General features: G+C 44.2%; 1 protein-coding gene across 2 annotated transcripts in view; it reads left to right on the top strand.

Moving 5' to 3' along the window:
• Positions 1-262: 262 nt before the first annotated feature.
• LOC126334553 (protein hunchback) overlaps positions 263-20,573 on the top strand; it is a 39,444-nt gene continuing 19,133 nt past the window's right edge. Inside the window, exon 1 of one of the 2 annotated variants that reach the window (XM_049996927.1) lies at positions 263-427. The gene's annotated coding sequence lies outside the window, so the exon portion shown is untranslated. The remainder of the gene's footprint in view (positions 428-20,573) is intronic. The other variant, XM_049996928.1, reaches the window with a different exon arrangement.

Genomic DNA, 20,573 nt, shown 5'->3' with positions numbered 1-20,573 from the left:
AACGGGGTTGGCGAAAACGAGAAACGCTGCCCGATTTTTGACAGTGTTTGTGGCAGAGCACAGCAACAGCGCTGACACGACGTGGCAGCGAGAGAGGCTCGGCGGGTAAAAAAGGTCTCCGTGGTGTTGTTTACCCGGTCGGCGCCGGCGGCCGGGGTTTTTTCCCGACGCGGCGCCCCTGGCCGGCGGCGGCGCTGCCGGCGGCCACGCAGCGGAAGGGGTGGGGGATGCTGGGAGCGGTGGTGGGGGTGAGGACATGCGCGTGATTCAGCCCGGCGCGGCTGCTTCAGTTGCAAACCGGCCTGCGGTTGCCACACGACAGTGCCTTAGCGAGCGAACACCAGCGCTCACCGTCTGGACTGCAGATCGATACACAGCTCTCGCTCCCGTCTTCGACCGTCTTTCTTCGCACGCTCCGAGGCCGGAGGTAAGTTTATGCCGCCGTCGCGCACAGCATATATGCCAGCTTTTTATCAGCATTCTATTTTATCTATACCTTGTCTTGCATTACAAGAAACTGGCGCCTTCGTTGATTATGTAAGTAGCTGGTACCACCTAGCATATAAAATAATTTAGAAAGCAATGCGGGAAGCTTTAACAATAGTGTAAAAATCACGTGACTTTTTAGTTTATTTTTAGAAGCATCGGTAGTAATTTGTTCCCCGTACCGTGCTTCCAACGAAGTACGAAAGCATAACTAAATTTCTGTTATAGCAGCTACTATGTGTAAACACAGTGTGTTACGTCCATTTATCTAGCGTTATAAAGCGGCATATGAAAAAAATTGATGGCACAGTGCACCTCTGCTGTTGTTTTTTCCGTAATTTACTGGGCGTGTACCGTTAAAACAAGTTGTTTGTTTATTTCTCTGGGTAGTAAATGGACGTCAATCAAAGCTTAAAGTAGTGATATAAGGAAAATAAATAATTCAAGGCTTATTTTGTTGGTTTCGGACCACACACGTTATTAATACGACGTATTAAAGCGATTTTTTTGTCTAACGCATCATCAGGTGTTTCAGTTGAAAAGATAACATTGAACTACCATTCTGAGTAATTAAATTTCCTTCTTTATGTTGACAGCTTTAATAACTGCGCCAGGTCTTTCCAAATTTTTGTCTGTGTTGCAATTTCCTGAGTCTTTCTTCCCTTGAGGAGACTGCTATATTTATTACGTATTCGTGCATCATTTCCCGCATTTATTAGCGACGCGTTTTTACTGTTGCCGATTTTGAAGCATAAATAAACGGCGAACAATCTTTTTAGTGTAGGCCGTAATTTCATCAGCAGCTATTTCAGTAAAAGTACGTTATTCGCATGCTAATACCTCTTTGATACACACTAGCGGTTCTAGATGTTCGCAAATAAAAACCTCTTGAAACCAGCTCATTATCATTGAGACTTGTTGCGGAAAATTCACAGGCTTTGTTACAGGTCCGAAAATTACATGATGCACTACGTTCAATATGAACTCCATTGCCATAGCTTCCACTGGATGTCCTTCGTCAAGACTCTTGTTTTCCATGCTCCGTTGTTACCTATCGCCCTTTAATATGCTGTCGCTTCGTAGAAGTGTGTGCTGTATGAGAACATACAGCGTGCACTCTAACATTCAAGAGACACTCGCAGACGATCAAGAGTGTAGAGTGAATCGTTGACTGGACTGAGTTAACAAAGTATATTACTCCGCGGCTGTATCCACAGGATGAATGTGTAAACTCCACATTGAACTGTAAAATAGTTCTATTTAAAGATAATTTATAGAATCTTCGATATTCTGGGATACTTCTCAGATTATGAAATTGGAGCGTGCTCCTAGTTTTTATAACAAGATTTGTCAGTTATGTGCAACAACGACTTCGATGCAACTTGTCACTGAAGTACTGGCGTGGGGCACCATTTTGGAGTTTGAGTGCTAAACTGTATATTTTCATTATTTCTTACAGCAAGTGAAGATTGTAATCTCGACCCAACCGCGATCAACGTTTTGTCTGTTATTTTCCCGAGTATTTCCTCATGTCATGCCCGTTTGGCTAATGGTGTGGAACGCTTCCTCTGACACCGGTTGCGACACGTTCAGTGTTGTTTAATCACGTCTCCGCTGGGACTTCGTCTAGAAGAACACCGGAGTGATTTCTGCTGTAAACTTGACTTTTCCCGTCTCGGCGGAGCGGTGTTCCGTAATATTTTTTTCCCCTGCAGAATGCTTCTGCGACAACTGCTGCCGTTATTGTGAGGCGGATAGTTTTACCCATGTTCTTGACAGTTTGTGCTTATAGTGGCGAAAACGATCGATTTTACGTCGGAGAGTAAATTATAAAATCGGTTGTACGTGTGATTTCACATTAACCTTATTTCATTTCAATACGGTTGCAATCGTTGTGAAATTCTGCTAATTCTGTAATTGTAGACAACTGACAGTTAAATATCTTCGAACCGTCCAAGCTTTCTGCCCAGTAGTCTTCTCGGGAAGGTAATGCACAGGATAGCTGGTAATTCAGCACCCGTGACTCTAACTTTCGGCTGCAGACTTTTTTCCAGGCTGTCATTACTGACGAGGTCTTTTTAGGTTGGAATCATTTTTCTTAGGTGAAGATCACTGCTACTTCAGGCAAGTCAGTACTCTGGCCGATGACGCTGTCAAGGCGAATTCGTCACTAGGCCGTTTCATAAAGCATATAAAAATTATTTTTGTTAAACCTGCTGGTGATGGCGACACTCCCATCAAGGGAGCCTGCCGTTTTTTTTTTTTTTTTTTTTTTTTTTTTTTTTTTTTTTTTTTTTTTTGGACGCCACCAATCAGGCTGTAGAAGTGGAGATTACTGGTCGTCGGTTGTGGTGACTGGAGAGCGGTCGCCATAGAAGGCAGGTGATGGCTTTCTTCTGCGAGGGAACTGAGTAGAGCTCAGTGTGCGGGTCAGCGTTCCGCCCCTGGAGGTCTTTCGGCCAGCACCGGATAATCATTCTGTTCCAATCAAATCAGCATCTCACGAGTGGCATCAAACGTAGCTCATCAAGCGAGCACGGGCAATGATTCTTGCTCGTGTGTAGAATAATTCTGATCAAGCATTAGGACTGTACTAGCAGCTTGGTGCTTGATCCAATTTTGGTTAGATTTAATTTTTATTTGGTTATCTTAATTTACACAAAGTACAAAGATATTTGACAGCGCCCTGCAATGCCGCTCACTGAAAAAAATAAGACCTTCCTGAGTATCGGACGGGATATGAGACTGGATTAAAGCTCTCCTTCCAAACAGAACTCAACACGTCGCTCTTAACGGAACAAAATAGACAGATGTAAAGATAATTTTCTGAATACCTAAGGGAGTGTGATAAGGTTGTTACTGTTTGCAATGTATACTCTAACAAAAAAATACACACCACGTAGGAATGATCCAAAGGCGATGGATTCTGTAGATGTGCTGTACGAGTACAGACGTACTCCTGAGGGATATCGTGCCAGATTCTGTCCAATTGGCGCAGTATATCGTCAAAATCCCGAACTGGTTGGAGGGTCCTGCCTGCTGCTTGCTGGCCAAGGTGGAGTTTGGGAGGCAGGAGGACAATCAGCAGAAACTCCCGCCGTCTGCGCGCGGTCATTACTTTGCTGAAATGTAAGGCCTTGAAGGGTAACAAAATTGTCAACGTAACGCTGTTGGTGTTCCATGTCATGTATTCTGACACGATTGATTTAGAAATGTCTTCTCGTGCCAGTAGGAATTCGGCACGCATGATTTAATTTTTTTTAGAGGAAAGATCTGTACCAGTGGTCTTTAAATGAACACGGTGCTGCAGTGCCTGACTGCATACCTGTATTAACCTTCATCACTTGCTAGTTCTTAGGAAATTGACCACTGCCATATACAGGGTGAAATGCTAAATGTGGGGAAACTTTGGGAAACGATCCCTGAGATAAGAAGCAAGAAAGTCGTATGTAATATGGAGATATTGCCACAAATGGAAATGCGTACACCCGCTTGATGTCGATAAAAGATCTTTGGTGAATTTTAGATGATTCAAAGCGCACGGTCGGCCGCGGTGGTCTCGCGGTAAAGGCGCTCAGTCCGGAATCGCGTGACTGCTACGGTCAGAGGTTCGAATCCTGCCTCGGGCATGGATGTGTGTGATGTCCTTAGGTTGGTTAGATTTAAGTACTTCTAAGTTCTAGGGGACTGAGGACCACAGATGTTAAGTCCCATAGTGCTCAGTGCCATTTGAACCATTCTTGAAAGCGCACGTAAGAACACAAGAGGCAAGTGACAATGTTGTCTGTGCTAGTGTTTCAGCTCCACATTAAAGAGGGCAGGAATGTCATCCACCACAGCGGTATGCTCACGCATCGGAATTAGGGAGCTTCCGCTGCCCCGTCTCTCCTAGTACGGATGCGTGAGCATGCCATCATACATAACATTCCTGTCCTCTTGAGTATGAAGTTAAAACATTAGACCGGACAACATTGCCAACACTTGCCTGATGTGTTCTTGCACCCCGTATATGAACCTCAACTCAAGGTGTCCAGAGCCTGTCTTCAGATTCCAGTTATGCAGCTGTGACATTGACTGCGCTCGGCTTTAGGTGCAATAACCGGCATAACACTGTAATCTACACCCGTGCTTCGCAAGCTTCCGGTCTAATTGTGGCGGAGGGTACACAGCAACTACTCATTTTGCAGCACAAAATGTTACGGCTACACGAATTTATTTGCGTCTCCTAGTTCTTTCGCTTCCAGGCTCGCCTTGCTGATCCGGAAGATTGTGAGAGGGAGACTGCGTTACGTATCTGTCTTAACAATCCTGTTGTGTCTCGTATCACACCCGTGTCTGAGGGCTAGTTTTTGCTGGTCCACAGACCACAGTGTATTACAGAGGCGCGTGGCGAGGCTCCACAAGCTGTCTGCTGCATTCCGACCAAGTAAGGAGCCCCGTTTATAAGTTTGCACCTTATGGGCGGCCATCTTCCACACACTGTCCAAAGTAAATTATATTCTTCTAACAGCTACACAGTCACTAAGTCCAGTAGACTGACGGTTTACACAAGAATCAGCGAAGTCCATTTATGTAGGACTTTTGCAAAATGACGTAGGTACTGTTTTAAAGAAGGACTTTCAGGCAAGGCTCGATGAAAAATTTGGTTAAAATGGTAGAAACGCGCTCACTGATTAGAGTAAACCGCCTCAAAAATTAGATTTAGATTTCCCACTTCGCTGTAAGAGCCTCACGCATGGGAGAGGCGCGAATGTACTACGTAACAGCTTGTCTGCAGATAGGCCCACATATGGAAATCGTAATATATAACATTTCTAATAAGCTAAAATTCACGACAGGCGGTAAACTTAGGCAGCGACGATGGCACTGATTTATGTCTATTATTTGCCACCAAACGACGTAGTCAGTAGTGTGGAATGACATTAGTGGCAATATGGAATATGTGGACGTGTCTACAGAGCCCGACGCACTTCAGGCACAGTCTTTCACGTTCGCTGGTTTCGTCAACTCAAAATCAGTCACATTCAAACCAGCGTGAAACTAGATAGAAAGCACACACATTCTTAGCGTGCCTATATGCTAGCTGCGGAAAGCCGCTTACACTAGCTAGAACCAAGGTTCCGCAGACACTCCGCACAAATGTTCCAACCCTCAACTCGTCCATGCCGTGAGCCTCATGCTGATGTTTTCGCGTTGTGACAGCCTACCCTCGACAGACTTCGTTTTAACAGGCGTCGCGTCAGAACCGATAATGGGAGCTGTCGCTCCAAACAGCCAACGGTGCCGTCCACACGGGTGAGTTTCGCAAATATCGTTTCTCGCAGTCCGTATATTTCTCCTGGCACCAGATTGTTCAAAGATGGTTGACGACTGGCGTGTTTACGGCGTTGAACGGTACACATTCTAAGAAAAAACGACGCATCACGAAGGAATTATCCGAATGGATGTTTCTGTACATATAGATTTCGGCGACATAATGCCCGCCCGCAAGCGGCGAGATATCATTTTGCCTGTCTTAGAGCTTGCCAAACACCACGATGACCAGCAAGGTCGCCGGATCTCTCTCCAATGAGAACGTTTGGAGCATTATGGGCAGAACCCTCCAGCAAGCTCGGGATTTTGATGATTTAACGCACCAGATGGACAGAATTTGGCACGATATTCCTCAGGTGGACATACAGTGACTCTTAATCAATCAATGCCAAACCGAAAACCTGTTGACCAGAGGCGAACGCGTTATTGATTTGATCGACTTGTGAAACTCTTTCTCTTGAATAAATGATCCAATTTTCTGAACTTGTAATTATTTGTTTACACACGCAAATCATACATGCCAGTTTGCTGAGCTCCCGAAAGATCACACATCTATGTAATGTCAGACCAGTTTCAACACGAGATAGTGGTATAGATTTATTTCAACTGCTTGCAACTAATATTTCCGAAGGCAGCTAATTCAGGGAGCTTAAGCAATAAAATGTTTTTCGCTCCGTTGTAAGATTTCCTTCATTATCTTGTCACTGTCACACTTTCTTGACGGGCTCTGTCGTCAAGGATCCTAATCGCTTTATATTTATGACATTTCTTCTCTAGGCATGAAGTACTACACCATTTTTGCATTTAGAAATAATTGCTTCGTTTTTTGGTTTCACAGGACCGTTGGGAAACTCACATTGGCATGCGCTTCCAGTAATCAACTATCCCCTTAAATAAATTACAAAACTGTAAATGAACCATTTAGAAGTTAACAAGGGTCTGAACGTCGCTCTTGTATGACCATTAACGATAACATTTCAGTTTGTCGGTTCTGTATTTCTTTGCATCGGCGAAAGGTTTAGGAAAAAAATTACATGCTCTTCAGTTATTTAAAGATTTGAATGCAACCTTCGTTTCTTACGTGGTTTTGTAACGAAGGGCTTGTCTTTCCCTTAACAGCCAGTAGTCTACCCATCTCGGATCTAAAGCCTTCTAACTACGTTTCATGGCCAGTTTTACTAATCCAGAAGTATTTCATGGACACGGATAGTTAAGGACTCCGTTCATTACACGTGCGGCAGTTTCTGTGCAAAGGATGTGTGACTGCTCTTTGGGTGCGGCGACGAAAAAGGAAAGGAAAGTTGGAGGGAGGAGGCATAACGTTATCAGCGTGGTGACTAATGTCGCCGGAATTCGTTCTGTGCTTCTTTCCCGTTCCTCACTTGCCTACAGCGGCCATCTTTACTGATGAAATTGTGCACGTTATGTCGCACCGTTCCTCAACTTCCGGTGACGATTACGTACTGGCATGCCGTCCCCACACTTCGCCTTTCTAGCGTACAGCAGAATTAGATCCATATATAAAGTGATATATGCCTGCCAGCTCATGCAAATAGGAAAGCGTTTAGCCGATATGACGTTCCCGTTGTGTTCAGTCATTCTCGTTTTCTGGGGCGGATTATTATTATTACAATCCATCGTTAGCGCGCCTACCACAGTTTTCGAAACGCGTTACAGGGAAGGCGGGGGCAAAGGTGCTCACAGGACAAAGATTGGAATTTAGAGTTTGTACTGCTTGTGAATGTAGTGCGGTAGCCCTGCTTCTTCAGTGGGGAGCTTTTATGGTAGAGGATTACTCGATCTAAATACTTGCCATGTGAATAATGGCTGTCTGCTGTGACAAAATGCCAAAGAAATACCAGTACCTCGTACATAGGTACGTAATCTAGCTCGAGCGTTATTATTTAGCAAGTTGTTGTATATGGCAGCTGATACGGAAAGTTCAGAATCAGCACCGCAGGACAAAGATCCTATGAACTCACAGGAGAAAAGGTCCACATGCGTACTGTTGCGCCAACACGTTTGCCATTTCTCTATTCGGTTTTAATGCTGAACGCGTAGGGTTATTTAACACAGCATACCTGGATGAGCACGTACAGATCCGTTTCAGAATGATTCCGTAACAAAATGGTGGGTTTCTATCGTAGAGCAACTGAAGGATTGGTAGAACGTTCCGATCGTTGCTTACAGCCTTTGATTAGGTTGAAAAATAGTGTAACATATTCGTCTCCCTTTGAGGTTTAGTGCAGGATTTATTTGAAATGTATATCAGTATTCAATAAATTACTGGCCTGCAAAAGTATGTAAATTGTTTGACATCCCCCGTTAATTCTTCTTGTGGATTATGACAAATTCAAAATCTGTGGTCTGGCCTGCTTTAACTTATTCCAGTTGCAAGGAACTCCATGCAGTGGATCTCCAGTGTCTGGTGTAGTGGCCTGTGTAGTCAGTTCCGTCCGCGTGGCTTGTAAGCGGGAGATAGCGGCAGATGCAGATGTACCGTTACTGCTCATTAGGTGCGGGAGCAAACCACTCCCGAAAGCAAACTTCGCAGCGCCACGGACACGCCGGATCTCGCTAGGGAAATTAGGCGGCGACATTTTGTACAGAGATTCGGAGCCTACACTTAATGACACATAACATAAAAGAACGGCAGTACTTCAGGCATAACGTTCCCATGAATGTAGCGCCCCAGACCGCTCGGCTAATCCCGCGCGGCGGTGTGCTACTGAAATGGCTATTGAGGCAGCAGTTCATCGCATTATATACTGTCCAGTCGCGCTGCAAGTTGTCAGGGAACAGTGTCTTGTGATGATTAGCTAGTGATGTCACGAGATAACTGAATTCAAGATAGGTTGATGGTCTATCTAATAATCGGGATTTGGTCTCCGCATAAAAAACCAATGACTGAAGCATTATCTTGTTACTTCCGGCACAAAATGTCAATCTGCAGAGCTGAACGCTACTGATTACTATCGCAGTATATTCCACGATCTTTTCGCGATTTTTTATCCGATCTTCGCTCCACACTGGTATCCGTGTTTCTCCAAAACAAGATGAAAACATAAAGGGATGATCCTGAGCTCATAAAAGTCCGAATCTGTAGTTGCTCCACACTCCTCCCACACAATGGCCTACGTCCTAAAGGCTTGGATTGCAGGAATCGTGAAACAGAGATATAGGCACGGTTTTCCTCAATTCCTATTAACAATAGGCTTTTAGAGGTCTAGTGAGGACTCTGTAGGTAAGTTTTGACGGGAAACATATGTCCGGAAATGTGCCGTTTGCTTGTGAAATAACTTAGAAGATCGGGTATCTTCCAAATTTCCCGCTCCACGGTACACAAAGTGGAGACAAATGAGATCTGAGCTGTACGCTCTACAGGAGCCAATGGCATTGGCAATGCTTGGAGTACTCGTTAGGTTCTCTTACGTTACAAAGGACGTTCTCTTCAAAGCCGAGAATGCTATGCGTCCTTGGAGCGCCAGTCAACCCTCAAAATTGTGAACGTAGCCGTTGTTGTAGTCGGGCGAAAATGGTATGTGTTGATAAAACAGGGACTGACGATGGGGCCAGCCAGCTTCAGAGTTTGCGTGAGTGCCGAAAAGAGTGGGATTTGAAAGTGATTGCCTCACTTATTTTAAATCCAAAGGGTGAATTGCATTTCTGGACATAGGTTCCTTCTGCAAACTTCGTCTACTAACCCCCCTCTCTCCACGCTTAAATAGGTGGAGTTACCTATCTCTTGCCAACGGCCTTGCCGCAGTGGTGGCTATGGTTCCTTTTAGATCACCGAAGGCAAGCGCTGTCGGGCTGGGCTAGCACTTGGAAGGGTGACCATCCGGTCTGCCGAGCGCTGTTGCCAAGCGGGGTGCACTCAGCCCTTTCGAGGCAAACTGAGGAGCTACTTGACTGAGAAGTAGCGGCTCCGATGTCGCAAACTGACATACGGCCGGGTGAGCGGTGTGCGGACCACATCCCACTCCATATCCGCATCCAGTGACACCTGTGCGCTGTGGATGACACGGCGGCCAGTCGGTTACGTTGGGCCTTCATGGCCTGTTTCGGGCGAAGTTTAGTTTGTCTTTTGCAGACTAGACATTAAAAACTAACCTACCACAGAGGATACCTACTGCTGTTCTAGCGTGTAACCATTGCGTCAATGGAGCGAAGTAGCACCTAACGATGAGATTACTTAAAAATCGACAGATGCGAAGATAATTTCAGGACTACCCAAAGGAAGTGAGATGTATCAGATAAAGTTGAAAGTACCATGGGACTAATCAGCGTGGTAGTAACGCGAAAAAACCGTAGTGAAATCACTAACACGGAAACTTCACCAACTCGACGTATTTTACGGAGCAAAAATACACTTGCAAGATATCAGAGCCAGCAATGGATCATCCTCCTCCTCCCCCCCCCCAAATGGCGTAATTTTAATACTACGCGGTTATGACTTTCTGAAATGACAGCTTATAAACTTTCGCACGCACCGGTTGTCAGTCCCGCCGCCCCACTGCAGCCGCCAATGACAGAGACAGTACTATGCTGTGAAGTTAAGAGGTTTGTAGAATACATTGGTAACAAGGTTTTTTCATTGTGCCAAAGTACACGGTTTCAAACCTGTGGCTGGTGCCAGAGATCTTTGCTACGAACAGTTTTATGCTGCAATTCACAAATGGTGTGCAAATGAATTGGCGTGTATTTAAAGAAGTAGCGCAGCGCTATTTAATTATTGACGTAGCTGTTACGCGTCACGTTCTTTGGATTTTAAAGCTGTACTGTTAAAGTAATTTAAATTTGCAGGAGCTGAGCTATTCTTGAACGTGATCGGCATGATTAATCCATAAAGTCGTTATCATTTCATAATCAATCTTCAGTTACGTATGTTTATTAATTTTTATTTTTAGTAGTATATACGTGTGGTTCAAATTTCTATTACAGTTTTCTATGAGTAGCAGAGGAGATTTAATAGACGAATTTTTTATAAAGAAGCCGTGACCAGATCGCGCGGAGTGGCCGTTCGGTTTGCGGCCCCTCCCACCGGAGGTTAGAGTCCTCCCGTGTGTGTGTGTGTGTGTGTGTGTGTGTGTGTGTGTGTGTGTGTGTGTGTGTGTGTGTGTGTTATTAGCGTAAGTTCGTTTAAGTAGTAAGTCTAGGGACCGAACACACACACACACACACACACACACACACACACACACACACACACACACGTGACCGGAATTAGATCGTTCGGATGTAAAGTAAGTATGAAGATCGGATGGACTTTGAACTCTCTCGTCAGTCCCTGTTGCAATTACAAAATCGCATTACACCTTCGTCCGGCTGAAACAGCTGCGAGGAACGTTAAGTTAAAAACTAGGAGCGTTGGCTGTGGTACCCCACGAACGCGCTGCACTCTAAGACTTCGAAGAGGACGTCCTTCGTCACTTGCTAGAGAATCCGAGGACCAGTGCTCGAAACACTGCCCACGCCATGTACTCCTACAGCTTACAGGTCAGCGCTCACTGTCTACGCTGTATGAGTACCGCGAAGCAGGAGATCAGAAAGTAATCCGATCCTGAAACACTTGATACATACTAAAGCTACATTTCAGGACATTGCTTATTAAAGCTTTATCTAAAAAGTCTCCACTGGAAGCCCTAGAAGCCTGTAATAGGATTTTGAATTAACCTGTATAGCAATCCGTGAATATTGTTAAAATTTTGAAACTATACATGCTTGAAGTTGACTTACTACATACTCATATTATTTCTAATGTATTGTGTAGAATAACAAGACTGACTTCAAAACACGTTGGGCAGAAGTGTATCCACCTCTCCCTTCCTCTACCCTCGCCTTCAACATCCCGCGAATACGAGGGATTGTCATGCCGCTCTATAGTATTCCGCGCTCGGACATTTGGAGGCTGCCGTAGGGCGGAGCGAATGACAATATGTGCACGCGAAAGTTTAGAAGTTATACTTTCAGGAGATCATAATTGCGTCCTATAAGAATTATGGCTCAAATTTTCGAGCGGGATTGATTGCTGGGGGCCGATATCCTTTACAGTATTCTTTCTCTCTTTAAAATATTGGGTCGAGTTGGTTTCCTTGTCAGATGTGTAGCGGTGCGACAATTGGCGCAGTAGCTGACTCTGAACGTAACAGATCTAATGTACTACGCACAAGAGATGCTGTGCTGTCACACTATTGGCGACAACTCACTGGAAGCAGTAATTAGTACAATATACCTATGAGTAACAATCCGGAGCAATAAATTGTAGGGAGTAGTAGAGGACGGTTTGCGTTCGTTGGGAGAGTTCTAACGTAATTTATTCACGAAATACGTGCACCAGTATTCCTCACATGCTCTCGAATGGAACTGAGAAAACTGTATCAGACCACACAGCGTAAGGTGGCTTCAGAAGAGTAAATGAAGATCCTTTCCACCGTGTTTTACAATGGCCGTTAACGCTATTTCCCGGGGGCGCTAAAGCGCCGAGTAGTGACGCGGTAGTGGCGTTCGTTTTTTGTTGTCGGCACGCGACGCAGACAAATGACGTTGGCGCCGAGCGGAGCAATCAGCGGAGGGCCCGCCCCTCCCCTTCCCCTCACCGAGCGGCGCTCACCAATCAGGAAGGAGCGCGCCCAGCTTTTTGTGCTTTTTACCGCGAGGAGGTCGCACTGCGATGGAGGCCTCCCAGCGCACTGACGCCAGACCGATAACTATCCTTTTTCTTCTGCTGTACGACAGCGAGAGTGGCCGAAACAGTATCTTACACCAAATAAAAAACTCGTCTACTAAAGAGCATCATACTATATAACTAGACATGTGTTCGTACTGACTTCTTTTTATATCATAACTTAGCAGCCAGTTTCATTAAAGATTGTTGCAATAGTAGCAAAACTATCAAATAGGCAGATTTTTTGGTCTGTCTGGAGTCCGGTAACATCATTCAAATTAGTTTCAACAGATAACGTGATATCTGTACTTAGGTTTGCCGATGTCGTTTGCAAACATGTTCAGATCTATTGATTTGTTGAAATTGGCGGCTCTTCCAAGAAAATTTCCTTTGACGAGCTCTACTTCCATCCAGGTGCTGAAGCTAAAGGCGTACGAATCAAATTAAAAGTCGTGCGATGGGCTCTAGTAAGACGGCGTACTCAGTGTAATGTTCAGTTTTGTGTAACACCGACGTTGATGAGACGGATTTAGCTCGATTCGGAGTATCTCGCGGTGGAGTTTAAACGCATTTCCCAGAATATGTGGGTAATACTGAAGCGATTTACCATCATCAAATTTGTAGAAAAATTCGTTGTTGCCATATAACGGCCGTATAGTATGCATTCATTTTTGTTTCAGCGTTAATCCCCGGACCGATGGCCCTAGTAGTCTGGTCCTTTCAATCCCACAAAACAGCCAACCGTTTAGTACGGGCTCCGCTGTATTCACGATCTGGCACTTTTTTTATTCATTAAACTTCGCGACCGGGTGTCCCTGTTCCCTAAGGGAGGGAAGTCGTGTGCGCCATCTCTGAGAATTGTGTAAAGCATTACAGCTATCATATGTGCAAGCCGGTGGGTAATCCGTCGCGCGGATACGACACAGTGTAACCATCTTGTCTCGCAAGCTACCGTATGCGCGTTATGCTGTAGGAACAGGTGCAATATGGCTCAATTACAGTGCGTCTCAGCTGTATGACAATACTGACGCAGAGAAATAAACTTAGTCCGGAGTGTCCATTAATTTGTTACATTTTTATTGAACTTTTTATCACATTTCCAAGAAGAGAGGAAGTGTAAACAAACATCGCAGCGATTAAGCAAATAGTTAAACTAGTTCCCCCCGCGTTGGAAAAAAAAACCATGTTTTTGAAATAGAGCGGCAGTAAGCAACAGCTAGTTGTAATTTAACTTCAGGTACTCACTTAGGTCCAGAGTGGCTGTAATTATTGTATGGCAACGAAACTTGATAGATATAATGCTTTAATGCAGAACCGATTTACGCCGAAAAAAGTTCGAATATTGGCCACCAGGCGCAAATCTGGCGCTGACTACAATAAAGATGTCTAGAAATATTTGCATATGTAATGAACTGGGAACGGAACATGGACAGAGGTGGTCGACCAAGTGAGAAAAGCATAATACTGATTATATTAATTTACACAATTTGTTAAATATGAGCACCAGAGCCGTTTGAGAGATGCTGTACAGCGACAGATTTGTACGTGCTGACCAAAATTGGAACTTTTTTCTGGCGTTAATTGGCCCCGCATTAACGCATTATCAAACAGTTTCGCTGCCATACGATGACTATAGCCCACAATGGGCCTCGGAGTAGCTGCACTTAATGCGGTATTTCTGTCAATGATAGTCCTTCATAAGAAGCTCACATATCACCTAGTGAGCTTAGTCAAATCTAAGGCTTACTTTTTTTAACTACGGGTAAAAACTTAACAAAATATTTGTTGCGGAACATAGCAGGAGCTGTATTTGTGTTGTGACAGAGTAACTGTGAAGCAGCACCGTTGTCGACATTCTCGGGAGAAAACATATTATGCTCGCCCCAGGCGGAAAAACACTCGCCGTAAAACGTGAAAGCGTTGTCGGCGGGACGCCGAAGGATGTCCACACTCTGAAAGATACGAGTAGCTTTCATAAACAGCGCCAGAAAGCAGGCTGGAATGAAATGTTTGGAAATACTGGTCCACCGACTGGCTGCGTAACCAGTGCGTTAAAAATTATCGGCCAAAGCAAGCATGGAGTCGCTTCTCCAAGCAGTACACCCTGCCGCGTCTCCCCACTATGTCCTGGAACTCAGCACTTCTTAGTGTCTTCAGTGTTAGTAGTCAAAGCAGCACTCTTAAAATATCTCTCCTCATTTGATTTGCAAAAACTATTAGCTATACTGCGAATGTTCAAGCTGCAGCGTTCTTGCTAAAACCAGATGTTGCATTGGTAACAAACTTGCGTTAGCTAGCAACAGAAACTTCTGTGGTATACTCGGGATAGGGTGACGTCACACAATGGGTGTTGGATTCTGTTGTCTTCTGTGGGCGAGGAGTAACATGACTTGTACCTGAGCAACCCGCTGTAATATAGATGTTTAATTTTATCGAGACTTTACTTCATGGTGTCAAGAGTTTTTCCGTCGCACCTACAAGGTATTGAAGTTTCTATTTTTAAAACTGATATAACGTAGTGTGTGTGTGTGTGTGTGTGTGTGTGTGTGTGTGTGTGTGTGTGTGTGTGTGTGTGTGTGTTTTGCTGTAATCTTGATAGAGCTAAAAGATACATGCTATAGCCTCTTACTTTAGGAATCTCATTTCCATGGCACAGAATAGAAAACACTGCTCCGTTTACAGTATCAGGTATATTGGAATGTCTAAATATTTTGTCAATGCAAATGTGTTAAGATTTACGCAACTCCTATAGATCGCAAGAAGAGGATGATAATGCTAAACAGTTCTGGTGAGAGATAAAACTATCCTGCGCAAAATTCCAAGTTAGATAGGATTCCTGGTTAGATAGGATAAGAGGTCACGAGGAAAAGAGAAACGGGAAACGACATCGAAATATGGAAAGATAGAAACAGATGGCGACAGATCTGTAGAATGCGGTGACAGCTATGGGAACCCCACGATAGAGCGAGAAGGAATATGAAATCAAGAAAAATTTTCAAACTTGATTTCAGATACTGACTATAACCCTTTTGCGCCACTGATATACTTGTAAGTCTCCAAGAAAAGCAGTTCCTAATTTAAAGTTTCCGGCAAGGCACCACAGAGTTCACCTAGGAAAGGATGAAACATACCGGTGTGGAGCAAGTTAAGGGAAGCAATTCGTGCAGCTGAAACAGGAAGGGAAAAGAAATATAGGCTTATCGTTTTGAGACGGGAAAAGAGCATTTATCACACTTTCAGGTTTCGTCGATATCACTGTCACTAGAGATCGAATACAGTTTAAATTTGACGTGCTATCGAACGCAGTATGCTGGTATCGCGCTCACAGATGTTCTGGAATGATGTACAGAAATTTAGATAATAGTCATCATATTAAAAATGTCTGAAGTTTTCCCCCACTGAACCACACGTCTGATTGGACTACAAAGGTGTGAGCTCGTGATTTCTTTTTTAGGGTTCCGTAGTACTTCAATTAATAAAAATTGTCTTGTTAAAAAACCTATTTCTCAGGAAAATGGCACATGGTACGGTCTACCGTTTCTTGGCGGTGTCATTAAAAATCCACTTTCACATATGAGACCCAAAATCGAGACATCGAAAACTATAGATTCACGTATCAAAACCATTGGGTACTTTCCGTTGAACCGGAACCATGAAATTTGACAAGGTGGGTTTCACAGTACAACTAAAGGAAAAATTCGGAAATCGTTAATCTGTAATTATAACACACAGAAATATTTCTTTTTTCATTTGTTATCCGACTTCAGATTTCAAATTCTCTATTGTCTTGGAATTCCCGGAACTGATACATTGCCAGTATCAATGTCGAAAACAGGAAAAATCGTAAGAGATCCTCGATTACTGGGATAGATGAACTATTTGTACATATGATAGTTTGTACGTTAGTCAGTGGCTGAGCCATACTTGCACTTACGGGTTTTCCAAATGCTTTTTATGTAATGCAGAAGGAATGCACGCTGTAGTTCTCATTTTATTCGTTAATTTTTATCTTTGAATCTGCGCCGTTGACTATCTGAAATAGTAGTACTTAAAGTGTACACACTTCAACGAAAGGTGAACTCTGCCAAACAATAGTGCTAAAACCGCGAGAATTGTGTAAGGGGAGAGACGTAGCGACTAGAGGGCTATAGCGGATGTGCGCGCACACTACGCTGGCCGTTAGGCGTCGTCGTATGGAGGTCAGTCAACACGGAAAGACTGACGGGCACAAAAACTGCCACCACAATGGCGGGGGTGGTGGAGGCAGCAAAGGGTTGGCACGTACCTGGCCCAGCTGGACACAGCCCCTGCCGCAGGACGCACAAAGGGCGCAGAGGCAGCTGCCTGCGTCCCTGACCTGTCTCCACCACTGTTCGCTGATGATCAAACTCATACGACGTCACGATGTGGGCAGAATGGGCTTTACTGAAAATGCAACGCCATCAGCAAATAAGCATAACATACGAGTAAACTCGAAACAATTGCGATTGATTCTATCCCTCTACGTTACGCTGAGACTTTTATATAAATCGGCAGTCTCGAACGTGAGTTTTCACTCTCGCGTGAAACGCGTGTTCAAAATTTCTCGAGTACGTCTCAGTTTACTTGATCTCTTCCACTTCTTGACAAATCGCACCACTTAAATGTTGCACGGCCATCAATTACCGACTGAAACATGACTGAGGGTACACCGTAGTACTACTAATAGTGAAATGGAGCGAGGGGCAAACTGTGTATACCTCCGTATGAGCCCTAATTTCTCTCCTATCTTAGAGATCTTTAAGCGATATGTACGTCGCTGGCATTAGAATCGTCAGTCACTAACGCCAGTTCTCTAAATTTTCTCACTGTTCCGTGAAACGAACGTTTTCTTCCGTCCAGGAACCCAATTTGAATTCACCGAACATCTCCGTAATACTAGCGTATTGTTAGAACCTACCGGTCACAATCTAATAGCACGCCTCTCAATTGCTACGATTCGTTCCTTCAACCCGACCTGGTGAGGATCGCAGATACTCAGTCAGTACTCAAGAATTGGTGGCGCTAGTGTTATATTCGCGAACTTCTTTATAGATGAACTACACTTCTCTAAAATTCTTGTAATAAACACGAGGTCGACCATCCGCCCTCCCTACTACCGTAGTGACGCCTAGATGCGTAATCTACTTGGCTGTCAAGCACCACATCGCCAATAAAGCTGTATTTCGAACACTGGAGGATTGCTTTTCTTACTCAGCTGCATTAACTTCCATATTTCCACATTTGCTGAGTAAAAGCACGATATTAATAACAAAGCGTGAGATTATGAAATAAACTGAGTTAAGCTGTCGTAGGCAAATAATGGAGGTAAACAAATGCAGCGTTAGGATATTGTGTACTTGCAGCATGCAAATTAGATTGCTAGCGAAATATTTTGGTTCCATTTCTAAATATTACGGCGGGGCGCGGAAACATTGTGTTCAACAAATAGAGGAAACCGAATATCAACATAGCAGCGGTAAACACGATTCTATCAAAACCTGGGAAAGTAGTAACGAAAGTTTGTATGCCCTTGGTGATTAGTAGAGCAAAAATGCAAGAGTCAGACCTAGGAAATTTACCACTCACAAAATTGTCGAAAGGGGATGTCTCAATACCTTAAACATCGCTGACACTGTCGTACCTCAACAATGAATGGCAAGCAAAATGCATCGTAATTTTAAACCGATCTTCTACGCGCGTTTAGATTAATTATGACTAGATAAGCTGACTAAATACTTTTCACGAATATAGTCAACTGATATTGTGTGTTATGCTGTAGCCAGCTTCAGAGGTCCTACATACCACGTTAATCTTTAAGTAGACGGCACAAATTTCTGGAAAGTTCTAAAGACTACTAATAGCTTCAGTGGTAGCTGATCTCAGCGCTTAGAGAGATGAGCGTCTTTCATATATGTTGCTGGTCATAGGATAGTATAATTAGCTTTGCCGCTATTTGAAGCAGAGGTAAGGGCATCGAAAACTAACAAACTGAGGACGACTGCAAAAAATGGTTCAAATGGCTCTGAGCACTATGGGACTCAACTGCTGTGGTCATTAGTCACTTAGAACTACTTAAACCTAACTAACCTAAGGACATCACACACATCCATGCCCGAGGCAGGATTCGAACCTGCGACCGTAGCAGTCGCGCGGTTCCGGACTGCGCGCGTAGAACCGCGAGACCACCGCGGCCGGCAGGACGAGTGCACAAGAAACAGGTAATTCCTCTCGCGTATGATTACTAAATCTAACTAGGCAGCTGACAACGCTGCAGAAGTCGGCCATAAAAAAATCTGGGGAATAAAGCAATTCGTGAAACTTCCTGGCACATTAAAACTGTGCCGGATACGGAGTCGAAAGCTTCGGCTTTCGCATACAAGTGCTCTACCAACTGAGATACCCGAGCAGGGCTCACGACGTGTCCTCGCAGCTGTACTTCCGTCAATACCTCGTCCCTACCTTCCAAACGTCGTAGAAGCTCTCCTGCGAAAATTGCGGAATTAGCATTCCTGAAAGGAAGGATCTTTCGGAGACATGGTTTGGCCATCGCCTGGGCAATTGTTTCCAGAATTAAGTTACTCTGCAGTAATGCGTGCGTACGTGTTGATATAAAACTTATAGAGTGCTAGTCCCACAAGTTACGCAGGAGAACGTCTGAGAAATTTGTAAGGTAGATGAGGTACTGACTGAGGTAAAGCTGTGAGAACGGGTCGAGAGTCGTGCTTTTGTGGTTCAGCTCGTAGAGCACTTGAATGCTCAGATTCGGATCCCAGTCCGGCACACAGTTTTAAGCTATCCGGTAGTCTCAAATCAGCGCACACTCCGCCGCAGAATGAGTTCTCGTTCTGAAAAGTAATTCGTACCTATCCAGTTCTCGTTAACTCAGGCTTGTTAAGACATGTAGCGGAACTTTCGTTATCTGCTTCTTGTTACAGGCTTATGGATGTCATTTAACTTGCTAACAAAATTTCGGTTTTTGTGGTAACATTAATTCAGAGATGAAGAGGAGGGTTGCGCGGATAAAAAATTCGTCGCCGCTGTTTCATTACGGTAGTATACCTACTGCGAGCAGACGTAGTACTGAATTTTTGACCGCGATGTTTGCTTACATCTCGAATGAAGAAACTAAACGATATGTACGATCACCTAGCGTACATGTATGCGTTGTGACCCAGAGAGAGCTGTTTTCAAGAACTCGACGGTGCCAAGTTCTCGGCGGCGCTATAGAAAGCTGGGCGCGGAACGTCTTTGAGCGGCCTTGTCGCACGCTTGTCAGGACCACAAAACTGGCTCTGCAGGGCAATCGCATTACGTCCCAACCTTAACGGCCTCTTTTCTTGCCTGTGCTCGCAAAGTAGGCTGTCATCTCTTGTGAACACATCACATAAAAAGACCGGTACCTGATCGCCAATCTACCGCTGCTATCGCAGTCCTCAGAACTAGGCGCGACATAATTATCTTGTAGCGTATAGTGGTACGATGAATCGTCTCATCAAAACAAAAGTGTGTTTGTGATGATGTAACTGCCCATTACATCCAACTTCGTCATAGTCGGCTTTATCCGGCTTCGCTTCGAGAACTGGTTGACCAATTGCAAATTACATTACACTTTCGTAAGATTATGCAAATTTTAGAGGTGTATAAAATGCATCACAGAAAGAAGTCAACAAGCCTATAATTGGCGAATGAAAATCTGAAACAAAAAAGCACATTTAACTATATTTTACTGTAATATTTTTTTTATTTTTGCCAGTGGCTGAATGCAATCACTAAGAGTACAAAGGAGTGCTTTACTACTGTTACGTTCCATACATGTGTAGTCTGCGTAAGGTCTTTGTGCGAAATATCGCTTGCACAAAGTAGCATTTTCCGTCCATAGAAATGAAATTCGAGACATAGGTGGGGTTTTAGATTTAATTGTATAGCACAAGTTTTTAGCTTGTGTTTAATGGACATCCATGCCTCATTCTCGGCCTTTCGTCGTAGGTACCTACAGTAGAATATTGAAGTGACACGGTGGTTAAAAGCGTAGATTTATAGTGAGAACACGGTTCCCATTCCGATATGGTTGCTAAGTGCCTCTATA

The sequence above is a fragment of the Schistocerca gregaria genome, chromosome 2, assembly GCF_023897955.1.
Source record: "Schistocerca gregaria isolate iqSchGreg1 chromosome 2, iqSchGreg1.2, whole genome shotgun sequence".
NCBI lineage: Eukaryota > Metazoa > Arthropoda > Insecta > Orthoptera > Acrididae > Schistocerca > Schistocerca gregaria.
The sequence above is the reverse complement of the archived record's forward strand: the minus strand, read 5'-3'. Positions and strand labels throughout refer to the sequence as shown.